The 16,780-nt window shown below is 33.8% G+C and overlaps 1 long non-coding RNA gene across 3 annotated transcripts; it reads left to right on the top strand.

Moving 5' to 3' along the window:
- Positions 1 to 2,573: 2,573 nt before the first annotated feature.
- On the top strand, positions 2,574 to 16,780 carry LOC117119691. 3 transcript variants are annotated; one of them, XR_004447236.1, is made up of 5 exons: positions 2,574 to 2,671; positions 3,960 to 4,049; positions 4,196 to 4,313; positions 14,575 to 15,018; positions 15,716 to 16,780. It is a non-coding gene; the product is annotated as an uncharacterized LOC117119691 (long non-coding RNA). The 3 variants fall into 3 exon arrangements; XR_004447234.1 differs by having other exon boundaries at positions 3,960 to 4,068; XR_004447235.1 differs by having other exon boundaries at positions 3,960 to 4,068; positions 4,182 to 4,313.

The raw sequence follows: 16,780 nt of genomic DNA, 5'->3' as shown, positions 1-16,780 counted from the left end.
TATTATTTTAATATTATTATTACTATTACTTTTTCAAATTTTCAGGTAAAAAAAATAATTGTTGATTACGTCGCCAGAGCCTCGTTTGCCTTTATCACCTTGATAAAGTTTCCAAGTTTACGTGTTGCTTGCATAAACGAATTTTCTTTGGCCTTGAGCCGCTGTGTGGGCATAGGTTTTTATGTGAGTCTAGATTCTGCTTTTCTAGCTTATGACAGTGGTGGCGCCAGAGGGGGCTGGGGGAAATAGACCCATCCCGTCGGGGAAGACGAGTAAATTTTGTCGGGGAATAAACAAATAAAATAAATGATTTACTTATTAAACTATTTGTGTTAACTTTTCATCACAATAATAATAATAATAATAATAATAAACAATAATAATAATAATAATAATAATAATAATAATAATTATTATTATTATTATTATTATTATTACTACTATTATTATTATTTGTGGGGGTCCCTGGATCCCCACCGGGGGCCCTAGGCGGCCCCGTGGCCCCCAGCCAAATAATATTCGATTCGCTCCACTAGCCCCCCTCGGGGCCTTTGGCCCCTACGTCGGGCAGGTCCTGGCGACATCACTGGCTTATGATGAAGAGTACGCATGGTACTAAGTCGCTTCTTTGGTTTGACAGGAGACAATTTGTAAATATCATTACTTGTTTGAAAGGTTGTCGAAGTAAAAGTACCGGTAAAATAGCAGTTTTTGACGGACCAAAAATGAGAGCAGGTTTCTTCTCGGTTTGAATCCTTAGATGGGCACCGCTACTGCATTATGGGCACCACTACTGCAGGTGTTATTATATTTTATATATTAATCCTTAGATGGGCACCGCTATTGCATTATGAGCACCACTACTGCAGGTGTTGTTATATTTCATATATTAATCCTTAGATGGGCACCGCTACTGCATTACGGGCACCACTACTGCATGTGTTGTTATATTTTATATATTAATCCTTAGATGGGCACCGCTACTGCATTACGGGCACCACTACTGCAGGTAAGAAAGTATAATACATCCTCCAAGTATTGAAATACACGCCATCGTGTTGGGATTCAATATTTCGACATTAATTATGTCATCATCAGGAATGAAAAATTATCCATATTAACAAGCTTATATGCACTAGTACCAAAAGTGTTTAACCAATCAAAACATTACCTCTCTAGTAGGTGACATAGCAGTGATTTAAACAAAAGATCAAAGCATTCTTACTCTAATGATCAAAGATACTTACAAAAACAAAGAAAGCTCTTTTGAAGCTCTGAGCCCATTGTTAAGCAAAGGGTGTAGTCTACGTATAGCGAACGCTTCTTTAAACAATAGGATAGACCAGTTTCGGGAGCTGCTGTCAATAATGTTAGTACTAGAAAATATTAAACCTATATAATTTATTACTTGCATTACAGACAACATTATCATTTTCAAGTATACCCTGTAATCCTAAAACAAATTGGAATGCCTCACAGTTTTTAACATGATCAAATATAACACTATCAGATCGTGAAAAATGTTCTTTAAGTCTAGTTATTAAGCACCTATCTGTCTTACCAATATAATCACTATTGCAGCCTGGACATTTAAATGATAGACAACAGAACTTCTGTACTCCTTAGGGGTTTGATCCTTAGTAGATATAAAATGAGAAACATTTTTATACTGCCATAAAGTTATGGATTTTCCCTCTTTAATTAAGTGTTTCTTTACCTTATTTAAACATCTACGTAAAATGAACTCACCTGGTTTTCCTAGATAAGGCAATCTAACCCAAATCTTAATCAAGCTATCATCAGTACTAACAACTACTGCAGGTGTTGTTATATTTTATACATTAATCCTTAGATGGGCACCGCTACTGCATTACCGGCACCACTACTGCAGGTGTTGTTTATTATTTTATACATTAATCCTTAAATTTATTTATTTATTATTTATTTATTCTTTATTCTAGGCACTTTCAGTACTATTACACTGATTTTCAAAGTGGTACAGTTTAAACATAACAAAAATATATACAATATATATAATATACAATATAAAGAATTGTTTAACAAAAATTAAAAAGAACATAGGCACCGCTACTGAAATATGGGCACCACTACTGCAGGTGTTGTCCTGAACACCCTAAAATTAATATGGATATGAACAATATAAAATAATTGAGAAAGGGTCGGTACTAACGTGTTTGTAGAATAATAATTGATTCGTAGCCAAAGCGTCCTAGGCCTAGATGTCAGACCTACATCACCATATAAATTAGCTGTCTGTTATACACATCTAGATGTGTATAAGAGACAGCCCCAGTGCTAGATACGCCACTTTTTGACAAAAATGAAAAGTGTTCTAATATAGACAATGGGTCGTGTCTCATTTTAATTGTTATATTTTTATTATTCATTATTTTCACTTGACTCGCATAAATAATTTTGTTTGAAGAACATAATTATGCTGTTGTACTTCGCAGCACTTCACTTGCAATTTGCAATTTCTAGTTTAAGTTAAGTTCCGATATAGCTACTGTAGCCCTACAATACATGGGCATTTTCCAACAACTGAGCTCACGTGATCTTCTTGAGTCGCCGCCACACAGTGCCACACGTGACACTGCACAGGGCACCCATATCCGGAAACCCAGTATTTACAGCCTGTTTCACTGTTCTGGTAAACGTTATGTTTGCTTTTTTCTTTTTGTAGTAAAAAAGACAAATTTTTCTGTAGTAATACACAATCAAATCAAATTTCAACGTACAGTATTCTCTTGTAAAGGCTAGACCTATGGCCAGCTCCTGTCTGTATGAATTGTCTAGAGTCTGAGTGAGAGTGCCATTCCATAAATAATCGCCTCCCTGCTGCCCTGGATTTGTCTACTTCCCACTTCCCTAGGGCCAGGCCTAGCCTCAAGCCGGCCTTGACCAGGGAGGTGCTACAGGTGCTCTCCTCTTTAGATTTTTAGGACGCTGGTAAAAGTAGTATTTGCCCTAATCAACTAGATATCAGCTAGAATAGATTAAAACGTGATTTTGAGTGGTTATCTTAACATACTCTTTTATATTAGTACGATTTTTGTGGTGATATTTCTGGATGAGATCGGTGTGTAAAATTAGACCTATCAAGGAGGTATAAAAATAAAATTATTTTTATACCTCCTTGGACCTATCCTGTAATTGATGAATTTCTGCTGCTGGATGTAAAGGAAATGCACTAAAGCTACGTTCACATCAAGCCCGGAGTCCGGAGAAAAAATCGTGAAAAATGGGTTCTGTGGTAAAGAATAGGACCGTTCACATCAAATTCGTACGATTTCTAATCCGGACTCTATTTCTAAGTCATTTGTTTCCTGAAATCGTACGGTGGTTTTTTTTTTTTCTTTTACCAATCAGCAACAAGCTTGGTTGGTTCGAACCAATCGAACGCACACGTACTTAACCCAAACAACCGTGTTCCGTGCGCGATGTGAACGCAGGGATAAAAAAACGTAGGAACTCACGAATTTTTGTCCAGGCTCCGGACCAAATCTGGGCTTGATGTGAACGTAGCTTTAAGCACAGGATACTGTATTCACTGTATCTATTATCAATTTCATACTTTACTGTATAAAACAATTTGATATATTGATAATTTCATTTTTCGACTTTAACTGCCATGTCAGTACAGAACTAACAATTACATTAAATTATTTTACTTTTGAACACTAAATTGTTTCTATATAATCATGCAATTGGGCTTCAGCTACTAATTGATATATAAATAGAATTTTATTGAATTTTCTTGAAAAAAACATTGTGTAGTTCATGATCATGTAAAATTGCTTGCAAAAATTCAGATTATAATTATTTTTGTGTTTCAGATTATAAGTTTAAATTATGATATTCATACAATTATTAATTTAACCAGACCATTTTAAATTACCACACTTTACCAATTCAATCCAATCAAATTTCTCTTTCAGCAAAGAAATTACTGATCATCTGCCTGTCTGTTGCATCTCAAGTACACAAGAATGACAGTTCAGAAAAAATACAACAAATGACCCAGAATTGTAAGAGTTATTTTAAAAGGTAGATAATGTTTGACTGTGAACAGGAAAGTATTATATATGCCATATTTTATCATTACGGGTGCCAGTGTATTGTGATGACCTGATGGCTAGGAAAATGTGTAATTCTAGCAGATTTGTTATTATAGGTGGTGTGTCATCAACAGCATGCTGTGGTGAAGGGCATTATTGTGGTAGGCAATGGATTGGATGTATGGAGTAACCAGGAGGCTTACGATGGCCTTGAATGATAGCACCAGATGAAAGGTTGGACTTTAAGCCGGGCACTCACAGCACCCAATGGTCGTTGACTGACGCCATTCTATTAAGAATATGCTATGGATCACCATCGACAATCAGCGGATGGTGTTGCATAGTCTGACGCTCACATGGAGCGTAGTTGGATTTGTATTACGCAGTGGGTGCCCGGCTGTATTTGACTGATTTTTTAGAAATTGTGTGTTGATCCATGAGGTACAATCGAGAGCTTTTGATTTGTGCGACAACGCAATGCTAGAACAGAATCACTCATGCGTTACCATCCGATCTGGCGTCCTACGTTCCCTGCATACATAAATTTGGCCAAATTGCGTCCTAGAATCCACGCGTGACGAGAACGTTCTCGCACGCGCAGATGACTTTATGTGACGTCATTACGTTCTACGTCCTACCGTCGTACACTCGAAACCTCCCTATTATGACTAACACACTTAGCTGATGACCCATACTCTTTATCTAATTGCATCACAATTACCACTGCTTAACCTCTCAAAATTATTTTTAATAGGACCTTAATGTTTTGAGGTCATGCAGGGGGAGATCAATGATTTTTTATTATGGGGGTTAAGAGGTATCAACAAATTCAGATGGTTTGAATTGACACCTTTGATCTCTATCACAGGGTGTAACTCAAATGATGACTCAAACAAACAACTCTGATAAAAAATTTATTTGATCTGGATTCAAATATGATTGCATAATCCAATACAAAAAATCTCAGTTGACAATCCAGTTTAAACTGGAAATAAAATTATTGAAACAATTGGGCATACATAGACCATTATGCTATCAGATTTGAATTCAGATCGAATAAATTTATCATCACGGAATGTATTAGTGCTTGAGTCGTCATTTGAGCTTCACCCGTGATAGAGATCAGATACAGTAGAAAGTCTAATCATCCTACACATGTAAAAAATAGAATTCTTAAATGATTTGTAACACAGTATAATTGAAAAGATGTTAATGTTCTGAGCTCTGCTTGTTGCATGCCTTCTTCAAATTCTTTTTGAAATCTGTTGCACAAATTGGCCTATGGAAGGCCATTTGGGACTTGGATTCTGGCCCCTTAAAGGTGACATGGACTTTACAAAGTAAAAAAGCATGCATGAATTATAAATACATTAAATCAGTCCATCTATGTTCTTATGCAAATTAATTTTCCTCGGAAACTGCAAGTGACAATGTTTTTGTGATGGGTCTTGCAAGAGTAGACAACTGGGTCTTGGCTTTCACAGATCTCACAAGCCCATCTCCATTTCCCCTTTTACAAACTTTCAACCATTTATCGGAGTGTATTTCTTTCTGCATGACCCATCACCCTTGCTCACAAAACATCTTAATGTATGAGCTGGTGTTGAATCTGCTACTTCTACTATAAATGAATCACTCAAAAAGCTAAACAGGTGAAAATGACTCAAACAGCTCAAAGCAGTCCACTCCTTGTTCATTAGATTCTGGTCAGCTTCAGCATGTAACAAGACTAACAATGATTCTCAGATGTAATTTAAAACTGATTAAAAACATGTTTTAGTTGTAAATTGTACATCATTTTTTGTGTGTATACATTTCCAATTGTGACTGACCATTCTTGTTGTGGTTGGCTCCAGCATTTAACAAGGCTAACAATGATTCTTAAAAAAGTATTAAAACTGATTTAAATATGATTTAGTCATAAATTGTAACTAACACCTTGATCTAATAGGTTATATGCTGGGCTTTGAAAATAATGCAATTTTTTGGCTATTACAACACTGTTGAAGTTGCATATTGCTAGTTTACGGTTCCATTTGTCACGGCGTACCTACCGGATTTAGATCTCGCTAGAGCACTACAAATCTCCTTGCAGTCTTTGTATTAAAAAGGAGGAAATTATAATAATAATAATATTAATAATTATTTTCAAATATGTGATACCTACTTGCAGTGTTTAAGAGGAAAAAATGGTGAAGATATGTTTAATTTTTTCTTTATGAACATCTTCCTTTCTTCTTGCTGTAGTGTTACCTTGCTCCTTTTTCTGCTGTTACCTTCTTCCTCCCTGCTGGGGTGTATACGACTTACACAAGAAAAGTTTCAGTTCCATCTGTTATGGCGTATCCACCGGATTTGGCTCTTAGTAGACCACTATAAATCTCTCTGCAGTCTTTGTATTAAAAAGGAATCAAATTTTATAGGAAATTAATAATATAACTTATAATATTAATAATAATTTGCAAATATAAGAGAAAAAAATGGTGTTTAATTTTTTTCTAATGAACATCTCTCTTTATTCTTGCTGTTATCTTCCTCCTTTTTCTGCAGTTACTTTCCTTTGCCGGCTGGGCTGTACACAACTTAAATACAAGAACATTTGAAAGTTCCATTAGTTACAGCATATTTTGCTCTCGGTAGCCCACTATAAATCTGTCTGCAGTCTCTATATTGAAAAGGAATCAGTCTCTGCTTTTGTATTGTTTATCGTAACATATTATATGCGTCTTTAGCTTTTCTATGACTGTATGAGCATTCTTACACATGCTTTTTATAGTCTTTCAAGGGGTCTGTGGAGACATTCTATTTTTATTTCATACATCTTCTCTCAATGGCACTGTTTGATTGTCTGCCATAAAATATTTTCAACAGCGACTGATAGCCAGGCATATAATAATAAAATAATAATAATAGTTCATTCTTACATAGCGCAAGTAAATCTTGTTTTACAGTTTAAGTTTGTACTATACATTTCCACTGAAAACTTGTTCTTGTTCTGTATACTTGGATTAGCTCCAGCATTTATGTGTGTCAAGGTGAAAGCAAGGAGTACTTTGATTCCTTTTTAGTTAAAACAGAATATTAGAACAGATCGAAACATGGTTCAATTGTAAAAATGTGAAGATGTTAGCAATATCATGTTTATCATGCAAAGATAATTCAGTAAATTGCTTTGTCATTGTACTCTCTGCCATTCTTTAAGATATACATGTCGACAGGAAACAGACTGTCCTTGCTCTATATATTTTTTATTAGCCCCAGCATTCAAAAGTACTGTATTACTGTGTGAAGGTGAATGAAAGGAATGTTAGGGTTTGCTTTCAATGAAGAATACATTTATATACAGTATACTGTATGTATAATAGAACTGATCAAAACTGTTCTGGAGCTTTTACTGTGTTTCTCTTCTTAAAATTGCAGGTTTTACATCTCAAATAAGCCTGTCTTACTCCATATGAGTGTCTATCTTCTGGACCGTTAAATTTTGTTTTTTCCTTGTAAGTTGAGATTGTAAAGAGCTTAGGTAGGTGATTTTTTTTCCAAATAAATTTCTGCAGCTTATGCAAGTGTTCTTGATTGCATGTACAGGTCAGACCATCATCCACAATCCTCCACCATGTAAAATACATAGTTACCAGCTGGGCACAGTTGTATGGATCAGGTTCGATCAACTCTCTACCATGAAATGTAAATGGGTGTAGGCCTAGTTGGTACAGTATTGTACATGGTGGTAATTCTATATGATATAGACTACATCTGTTTCTTGGTACCTTACTGCAAAGCTTTTATTCAACATATACTACTGCACTACAATATACAAGTGACTGAGCTCCAGGTTCGTATGATTCCTTTTTAATAACAAAAAAAATATCATAATTGATCAAAATATGGGGCAGTTGTAGAAATGTGGTTAAATATAATTTCCACTGGATACATATTACTCTTGGTTATTTGGATTTGGTGGGCAGCATCCCAAAATTGTACTTACTGTATGTCTAGTTGAACGTAAGGAATTCATTTTTTTTTAAACAAAAAAATATTAGAATTGAATGGTTCAATCGTAGAAACGTGGTTAAAATGAAGTATAAACGTCTATACAGTACATCTCCATTGGAAACAGATTTTTATTGTTCTTTACCTTTGTATTTGCTCCAGCCTTTGACAGTTAACTTGTTGTGTTAAGGTTAACGCAAGTACTACTATGATTCCTATTAAAAGATATAGTAGGACTAATCAAAACATGGTTCACGTGTAGAAATGTTATTAAAATGAAGGATTAACGTGTATACAGTACATTTCCACTGGAAACAGATTTTTATTGTTCTTTAGCTTTGTATTTGCTCCATACTTTAACAGGTAACGTGTTGTGTTAAGTTTAACGCAAGTACTACTATGATTCTTATTAAAAGATATAGTAGGACTAATCAAAACATGGTTCACGTGTAGAAATATTATTATAAAATGAAGGATTAACGTGTATACAGTACATTTCCACTGGAAACAGATTTTTATTGTTCTTTAGCTTTGTATTTGCTCCGTACTTTAATAGTTAACGTGTTGTCTTAAGGTTAACACAAGTACTACTATGATTCCTATTAAAAGATATAGTAGGACTAATCAAAACATGGTTCACGTGTAGAAATGTTATTAAAATGAAGGATTAACGTGTATACAGTACATTTCCACTGGAAACAGATTTTTATTGTTCTTTAGCTTTGTATTTTCTCCATACTTTAACCGTTAACGTGTTGTGTTAAAGTTAACGCAAGTACTACTATGATTCCTATTAAAAGATATAGTAGGACTAATCAAAACATGGTTCACGTGTAGAAATGTTATTAAAATGAAGGATTAACGTGTATACAGTACATTTCCACTGGAAACAGATTTTTCTTGTTCTTTAGCTTTGTATTTTCTCCATACTTTAATAATAACGTGTTGTGTTAAGGTTAACACAAGTACAACTATGATTCCTATTAAAAGATATAGTAGGACTAATCAAAACATGGTTCATGTGTAGAAATGGTATTAAAATGAAGGATTAACGTGTATACAGTACATTTCCACTGGAAACAGATTTTTCTTGTTCTTTAGCTTTGTATTTTCTCCATACTTTAACTGTTAACGTGTTGTGTTAAAATTAATGCAAGTACTGCTATGATTCCTTTTAAAAGATATAGTAGGACTAATCAAAACATGGTTCACGTGTAGAAATATTATTATAAAATGAAGGATTAACGTGTATACAGTACATTTCCACTGGAAACAGATTTTTCTTGTTCTTTAGCTTTGTATCTGCTCCATACTTTAACAATTAACTTGTTGTGTTAAGGTTAACACAAGTACTACTATGATTCCTATTAAAAGATATAGTAGGACTAATCAAAACATGGTTCACGTGTAGAAATATTATTAAAATGAAGGATTAACGTGTATACAGTACATTTCCACTGGAAACAGATTTTTATTGTTCTTTAGCTTTGTATTTGCTCCGTACTTTAATAGTTAACGTGTTGTGTTAAGGTTAACACAAGTACTACTATGATTCCTATTAAAAGATATAGTAGGACTAATCAAAACATGGTTCACGTGTAGAAATGTTAATAAAATGAAGGATTAACGTGTATACAGTACATTTCCACTGGAAACAGATTTTTATTGTTCTTTAGCTTTGTATTTTCTCCATACTTTAATAGTTAACGTGTTGTGTTAAGGTTAACACAAGTACAACTATGATTCCTATTAAAAGATATAGTAGGACTAATCAAAACATGGTTCACGTGTAGAAATGTTATTAAAATGAAGGATTAACGTGTATACAGTACATTTCCACTGGAAACAGATTTTTCTTGTTCTTTAGCTTTGTATTTTCTCCATACTTTAACTGTTAACGTGTTGTGTTAAAGTTAATGCAAGTACTACTATGATTCCTATTAAAAGATATAGTAGGACTAATCAAAACATGGTTCACGTGTAGAAATGTTATTAAAATGTAGGATTAACGTGTATACAGTACATTTCCACTGGAAACAGATTTTTCTTGTTCTTTAGCTTTGTATCTGCTCCATACTTTAACAATTAACGTGTTGTGTTAAAGTTAACGCAAGTACTAATATGATTCCTATTAAAAGATATAGTAGGACTAATCAAAACATGGTTCACGTGTAGAAATGTTATTAAAATGAAGGATTAACGTGTATACAGTACATTTCCACTGGAAACAGATTTTTCTTGTTCTTTAGCTTTGTATTTTCTCCATACTTTAACTGTTAACGTGTTGTGTTAAAGTTAACGCAAGTACTACTATGATTCCTATTAAAAGATATAGTAGGACTAATCAAAACATGGTTCACGTGTAGAAATGTTATTAAAATGAAGGATTAACGTGTATACAGTACATTTCCACCGGAAACAGATTTTTTTTGTTCTTTAGCTTTGTATCTGCTCCATACTTTAACAATTAACGTGTTGTGTTAAGGTTAACACAAGTACTACTATGATTCCTATTAAAAGATATAGTAGTACTAATCAAAACATGGTTCACGTGTAGAAATGTTATTAAAATGAAGGATTAACGTGTATACAGTACATTTCCACTGGAAACAGATTTTTCTTGTTCTTTAGCTTTGTATTTGCTCCATACTTTAACAATTAACGTGTTGTGTTAAGGTTAACGCAAGTACTACTATGATTCCTATTAAAAGATATAATAGGACTAACAAAAACATGGTTCATGTGTAGAAATAAATTACTACTTTTATAGCATATATTAGTTTAATTGCAGTATACAGTAGTACAGTTTGGTTTCTCCACTAGTTTGGTGGCATTGTCCACAGGTGTGTACATAAAGTATATTTACCTCTCTCTGTTACTGACATTGTGTCTATATCTTTGCTACACTGATGTGTTTTTTTTTTCGTCTGAGACAGGAAAGAACCTGATTCAAAGGCCAGAGCTTTAAAATTCTCCGATTTCAATAATATTGTCACAAGGACTTGTGCTGTCTTTTTACTCTTCTTGATTTAATTGTTTATTTACACATAACTCTTTATTTTTAAATTTCAATACAAAGCATCTAAAATAATTGAATGTTTTTAAATTTATAGCAGCTTGCATACATAATTTAACTTTAAATTTAACCCATTTTACATTTCTAAGACATACTTCCGTAAACTGGGACCATCCTTTTTCTTTAGATCCCCCGTAAATTATAGAACTTCCGTCCATTTGTGATACTGATGCGTGGTAGACCCTCTTAAAACTAAATATTTTTATCAATTATACATATTTAAATTGTATATCTAAGCGCCAGTGACAAATAATATTCTGACAGGCGCTATACAATTGTCCATCCTAAATGTTTTAAATACTGTATTCTTTTTGGCCATTACCATCTTTTTCTACAGCCATCATTTGTTGTTATGCATTCTCATACTTTTCAATTGATAAATATAGCCATCCGTAACTTATTTGTTCTACAATATACACTAAAGCAACATCATGAAATTTCTTTTAAAGACAGAACCATTCCAAAGAAAAATGGCATATTGATAAGCAGTTATTGTGCTCATGCATTGGACTCATCCTGTTAATTGGTTATTTGAAGATTTAATAGCTCTACCTCTGAGACAATCGTATACTCAGCCTGAATTTTCAGACTGATCTGGAACCAATGGACAATTTCTTGGTAAAGTTTACTGCTGATGTGAGGATACAAGAGAATCATGGCAGCCAAGACACAACAGTAGCCAGAATGTAACAGCTGTGTATCTTAATGTTAATAACAAAGTATGATAAAGTATCTGCAGTTACAATAATTCTGTTAATTATTCACATAACCGATATGAAGTTGCTATGATCTGTGGTTTTGCAGCAAAAACCTGGAAAACATACACTGCTGCTGTTGAGTGTTGTCTGACAGCAACAAGCTCTGGTAGAGACAATGGAACCCCTTGAGCCATAGTGACCAAATTTGAAATGGAATAACTAGACTATAGCAGTGGAATTCCTTTGTTAATGTGAGATTTGATAAATCAAGAATATATTGTTAAAGGCTTCAATAGCGACTGTTGCTGCAATTGAACCAAAGAACTACAAACTGATCACCCAGAATGCACCAATGATTTGAGTTTGACAGGAAAGAAGATTATGGTGTCAAATGTAGAATTTGAGTAACATGGTTGAAGTTTTCGCAAAGTGACCACAAAACTGAAAAGATATCAATTATGACTATTGCATTGTTGATTGCAAAACAGTACCAAGCAAGATATCGATGGATTTTTAACTGCATATTGTAATAAAAAATAACACTGCTGTCTACAATATTAATAATTGTGAAGGCCCATTTAAAAGTGATTTTCACCATGTATTAACATATCTCAGAAAAAACCAAACATACAATAACGTAACAAAACAAAAATGATACAAGTATAATTGTACTTTTTTACTTACACATTTACATATTTTTAAATTTTAATTTGCTTTAATGAAATTAAATTGAAAATGTATTTGATTTGAATGCCAAAATGAAAATGCATGCAACAGTTCAAGATATTATGTAGGAAGCAATATTACAACCAAATTGAAAACAATTTGCAATTAATACTGCCAGAAAAAATATATAAAATTTAATTTTATTATAGTTCCCTCATTGCTAATAGAAGTTAAAAAATATATTGTTTTTATGAAAATCAGATTAATATGAAACCTGCATAAAAGTTTGATAAAAGCAATTACAAAAAAAAAAAGTCAACAATAGAATCTGATTTTTCCTAAATGAAAATGTTTCCTATCCTTTGAGCACTTTGACAGCAGTCGCTATAATTGTGACATCATGTTTATGTCTGGATCTTGAATGTTTACCTCATGTCATATCCCCCCCCCCTTTCTCTCTCTCTCTCTCTCTCTCTCTCTCTCTCTCTGATATTACCAATTTTGTAATTGTGATAGAAAGAATCAAATAATATTACTATTGAAAACAATCTAATTTCCAACAGTATCCTCACGAAGGTGGCTTTTCATATTTGAATGAGGCTCCATTTATCTTATAAAGAAAGGGCGTGGTTTTTTTCCCTGTACTGTACTGTGATGGGTTGTTGAAGTCTACAATTATATCTTTTGTTTTATTTCTGAACCTCCTTGTTTTATTTCTGAACCTCCTTGTTTTATTTCTAAACTTTCGTCCTTTTGGTTCAATTATTAAGGATTTCATTTCAAGTAATTATATTTTTTTTTTGTTTGCTGAAGGAACTCATAGAAAACGTTCATTAGTGTACATAAAACCGAAATGGATTTCAATTTTTACAAAAGTTAGTAGCTGGATAAGACCATGGTTTACTACTAGGTATAGCATATTTAGCTCTTAATTTTCTGTTAAACTTCAATCTATTAAAAAGTAACAGATATAATATAAGACTTCAGAAACATTGTGTTAAATATCTGTAGGCCTATGGTTTATTTTATGATCATTCTCTTGGCTTTTGTTGTCTTCCTTCATACTGTCAGTGGTGCTTGGTAAATGTAGGTTACCGGTACATATTCTTTGTGGCCTAAATTATACAATCCATGGCTGTAGCACATCCTTTAATGCATTTAGCACATTCACATGGTGTGCCAACTACAGTACAAACTAAAAAAGCTGTTGGTTAGGGGAGCTCTTCTTGACGGGGCCCTGTTCCCCCCCCCCCCCACCTGCTCTCAGAATTGACTTATTCCAAATTGGGACCCCTGTCCATGGAATATGATAAGTTGTGAACTACAGTAGTACTTTGAGGTACAGCAGTGGAATCTACATACAGTATTTCAGACTCTTTTTAATCAAGTCATAAATTAACATTATCAATCTTCCCATTCTTTCAATCAATTCACAAAAGGTGGTGCAGATCATCATCATAATATTTATTTTTTTCAAACAATGAAGCATTTCCCTGTGCAAAATCAGTACATGGTGAAATCTTAAAGCAAGTTTTAGTTTTTTTTGTTTTTCTGAAAATTTGAATACAGGCATAATAGAGTTAGTGGCATTTCACGAATCAATTTCAGTATTCAATCACCATAGTCATGTTTATAATCTTTCTTTATTTTTTCACAGATTTTGGATTATATGAATTGAACCAATATATAAATGCATGCATGTATCAAAATGGATTACAAGTTAAATCATATTGTTACCCTCTCCCCCCCCCCCAAAAAAAGCATGTTACCCCTACCAACAAGGTATAGATAGCAAGTAGAATCTGGGTAGGAACCAAGTGGTCCTTTTAAAACTTGTCTAAGTCAAACTAAGTAAAACATCAAATTATATATAATACAGATGCAAGTTTTAGAGTACTGTATTGTCTAACTTATACCCCAGTTCTACTTTGTGAGGGTGTATATCAGCTGTTTTCTGTGCTGCTGATTCTTTCTTTTTTTCAGCTGTTTTGATAAGTACAGTTCATCGTAGGCCTACAGTGTATCAGCTGTTTTCTGTGCTGCTAATGCTTTCTTTTTTCAGCTGTCTTGATAAGTACAGTTCATCGGAGGCCTTCGAAATCCTAGATCTTGGCACTGCATGCAGTAGTTGACTTTGGAAGTCCCAGAGAGACTGAACCCTTCTAAGTTTCTCAAAAAGTGCTATATATGCAGATAAGGCTTGGACTCGGATTGAGTGGTGGTGCTTTACGTGGACAAGGCTTGGACTGGGATTGAGAGCTGGTACTTAATATGTGGATAAGGCTTGGATTTGGAAGTGATGCTGTACGTGTGTAAGGCTTGGACTGGGATTGAGAGCTGGTACTTAATACGTGGATAAGGCTTGGATTTGGAAGTGATGCTGTACGTGTGTAAGGCTTGGACTCGGTTTGAGATGTGGTGCTGTAAGTGGATAAGGCTTGCACTCAGATTGAGAGGTGGTGCTTTACGTGGATAAGGCTCTACGCCGAAACGGCTTTTTCTCAATGTAAGTACTACACCGTATTAAGCCTGGGCACTCACCGCGTTGTATGACCGTTGCACGATGAATCAAACTGCGCTCCCGGTGAGCGATAGACAGCGTGATGTCGTCTGCTGATTGTGGATGGCAATCTGAACGGATCACCATTAAAAACGATCCGTTCTTTATAGAATCGCGTCGGCCGATGACCGTCGAGCACAGAAAGTGCCTTTTAGAGTAATTAATTATATTTGATTTTCTACAATTTCAAAACAGCTTTCTTGATCATTGCATGGAACATAGGTTGTTTTTTTTTTTGTATTTGACTAAAGTTGATAAAATTTTAAAATTTTACAAAATATAATAATAATAATATGTCGTTCTTATATAGCGCTTCATGCCTTTACAAGGCCTCTAAGCGCTTCACATTACTACCCCGGTCATTGAATCAAACACATATGGAACACATATGGAACACCAAATTAAATTAGTAAATGAAATGATAATAATAAATAATAATAATAATAAAAATAATTAAATTCAGAAAAACTGCTCATGAACCTGTATGCAGAATTTACTCAACATTCATAGAATTCTTTCATCATGATTCTTTGTAGGGATTAATGGCCTTGGTCCCTTCAAGACCAAAATTCCTGCCCTGCCCTGCCCTGCCCTGCATTTATAACAGAAGTTTCAGAGAATATTTACTGTTTTTCTTTTGTAGAGCAACTGTTAGGATGATACAGATGATCATTTTCAATGATGTCTACTAAACCACACCAACGACAGATGGATAGCGGCAGGTGTGTGCATCTTACCTTTGGCAGCACCAGTAATAACCTATACAACAATTGTTTGTTGTTATAAGTTTACGTTGGAAGGCAAGAGAAAATATGAAAAGGACTTAGCGTATGCTGCTAACAGTCACTGTAAATAAATTAAAAATTGTACGAGATACCACAATGTTGTTTGACAGCTGATACTGTAATATCATGTAGTGGAGTCAAGCTTGGTGGTCAAGATACTTGCCATTCAAATCCCTGGGTTCAAATCCCAGCGCAGGACTTTTTTTTACGACAAAAAAATAACTCCACTCCTCCCTAAGCCTCATAATGAGACTTTGCAGAATAATGAACACTTGTTTCATTATATCTTTTAATTTTGATTTGTTCAAATGCAAGTTAAAAAAATATGTTAATGATATTTAATTGTTCTTTTTTGTTTATCATTATTATTATTCCATTATTATCTTATTATTATTAATATTTTTATTATTATTATTATTTTATTTCTTTATTTTTATTTTTTTCTGGGAGCAGCACATCTCTTAGATGACAGTGGTTTCGCTTTTGCTGCTCCCTGGCTCACCTGATTTTCTTTGTTTGTGAATTTCCGATTTCTTGTATTTGTAATGTTTTATTGTTTAAAGAATTTATACAGAATGAATAAAATAAAATAAAAAATAAATAAAATAAAGGAAAAGTACAATTCCTGAATAATAACAAAAATAATAATGATCATAATATGCATAAATAATAAACAAACTTACATTTGAATTGTAGACGAAATAAAATTCTATCATCCATTAATGATGCACCCACAACTAAACCATCATAAGAAAAGCTGAGTACAGGTCAAAAATAGTAAACCATCCATGTAAGAAAATGAAATACAAGAAAAGAATACAATATGTAACATTAATTTCAATTTCCAAACAGAGTGCGCCTGAATATCAGCTGACCTTGTAGGACACACAGGAATGGTTACATCACCCTCTCTATATAATCTG

The sequence above is a fragment of the Anneissia japonica genome, unplaced genomic scaffold (assembly GCF_011630105.1).
Source record: "Anneissia japonica isolate Jap-2015-1 unplaced genomic scaffold, ASM1163010v1 scaffold7767_len233565_cov179, whole genome shotgun sequence".
In the NCBI taxonomy this organism is placed as follows: Eukaryota; Metazoa; Echinodermata; class Crinoidea; order Comatulida; family Comatulidae; genus Anneissia; species Anneissia japonica.
The sequence above is the reverse complement of the archived record's forward strand: the minus strand, read 5'-3'. Positions and strand labels throughout refer to the sequence as shown.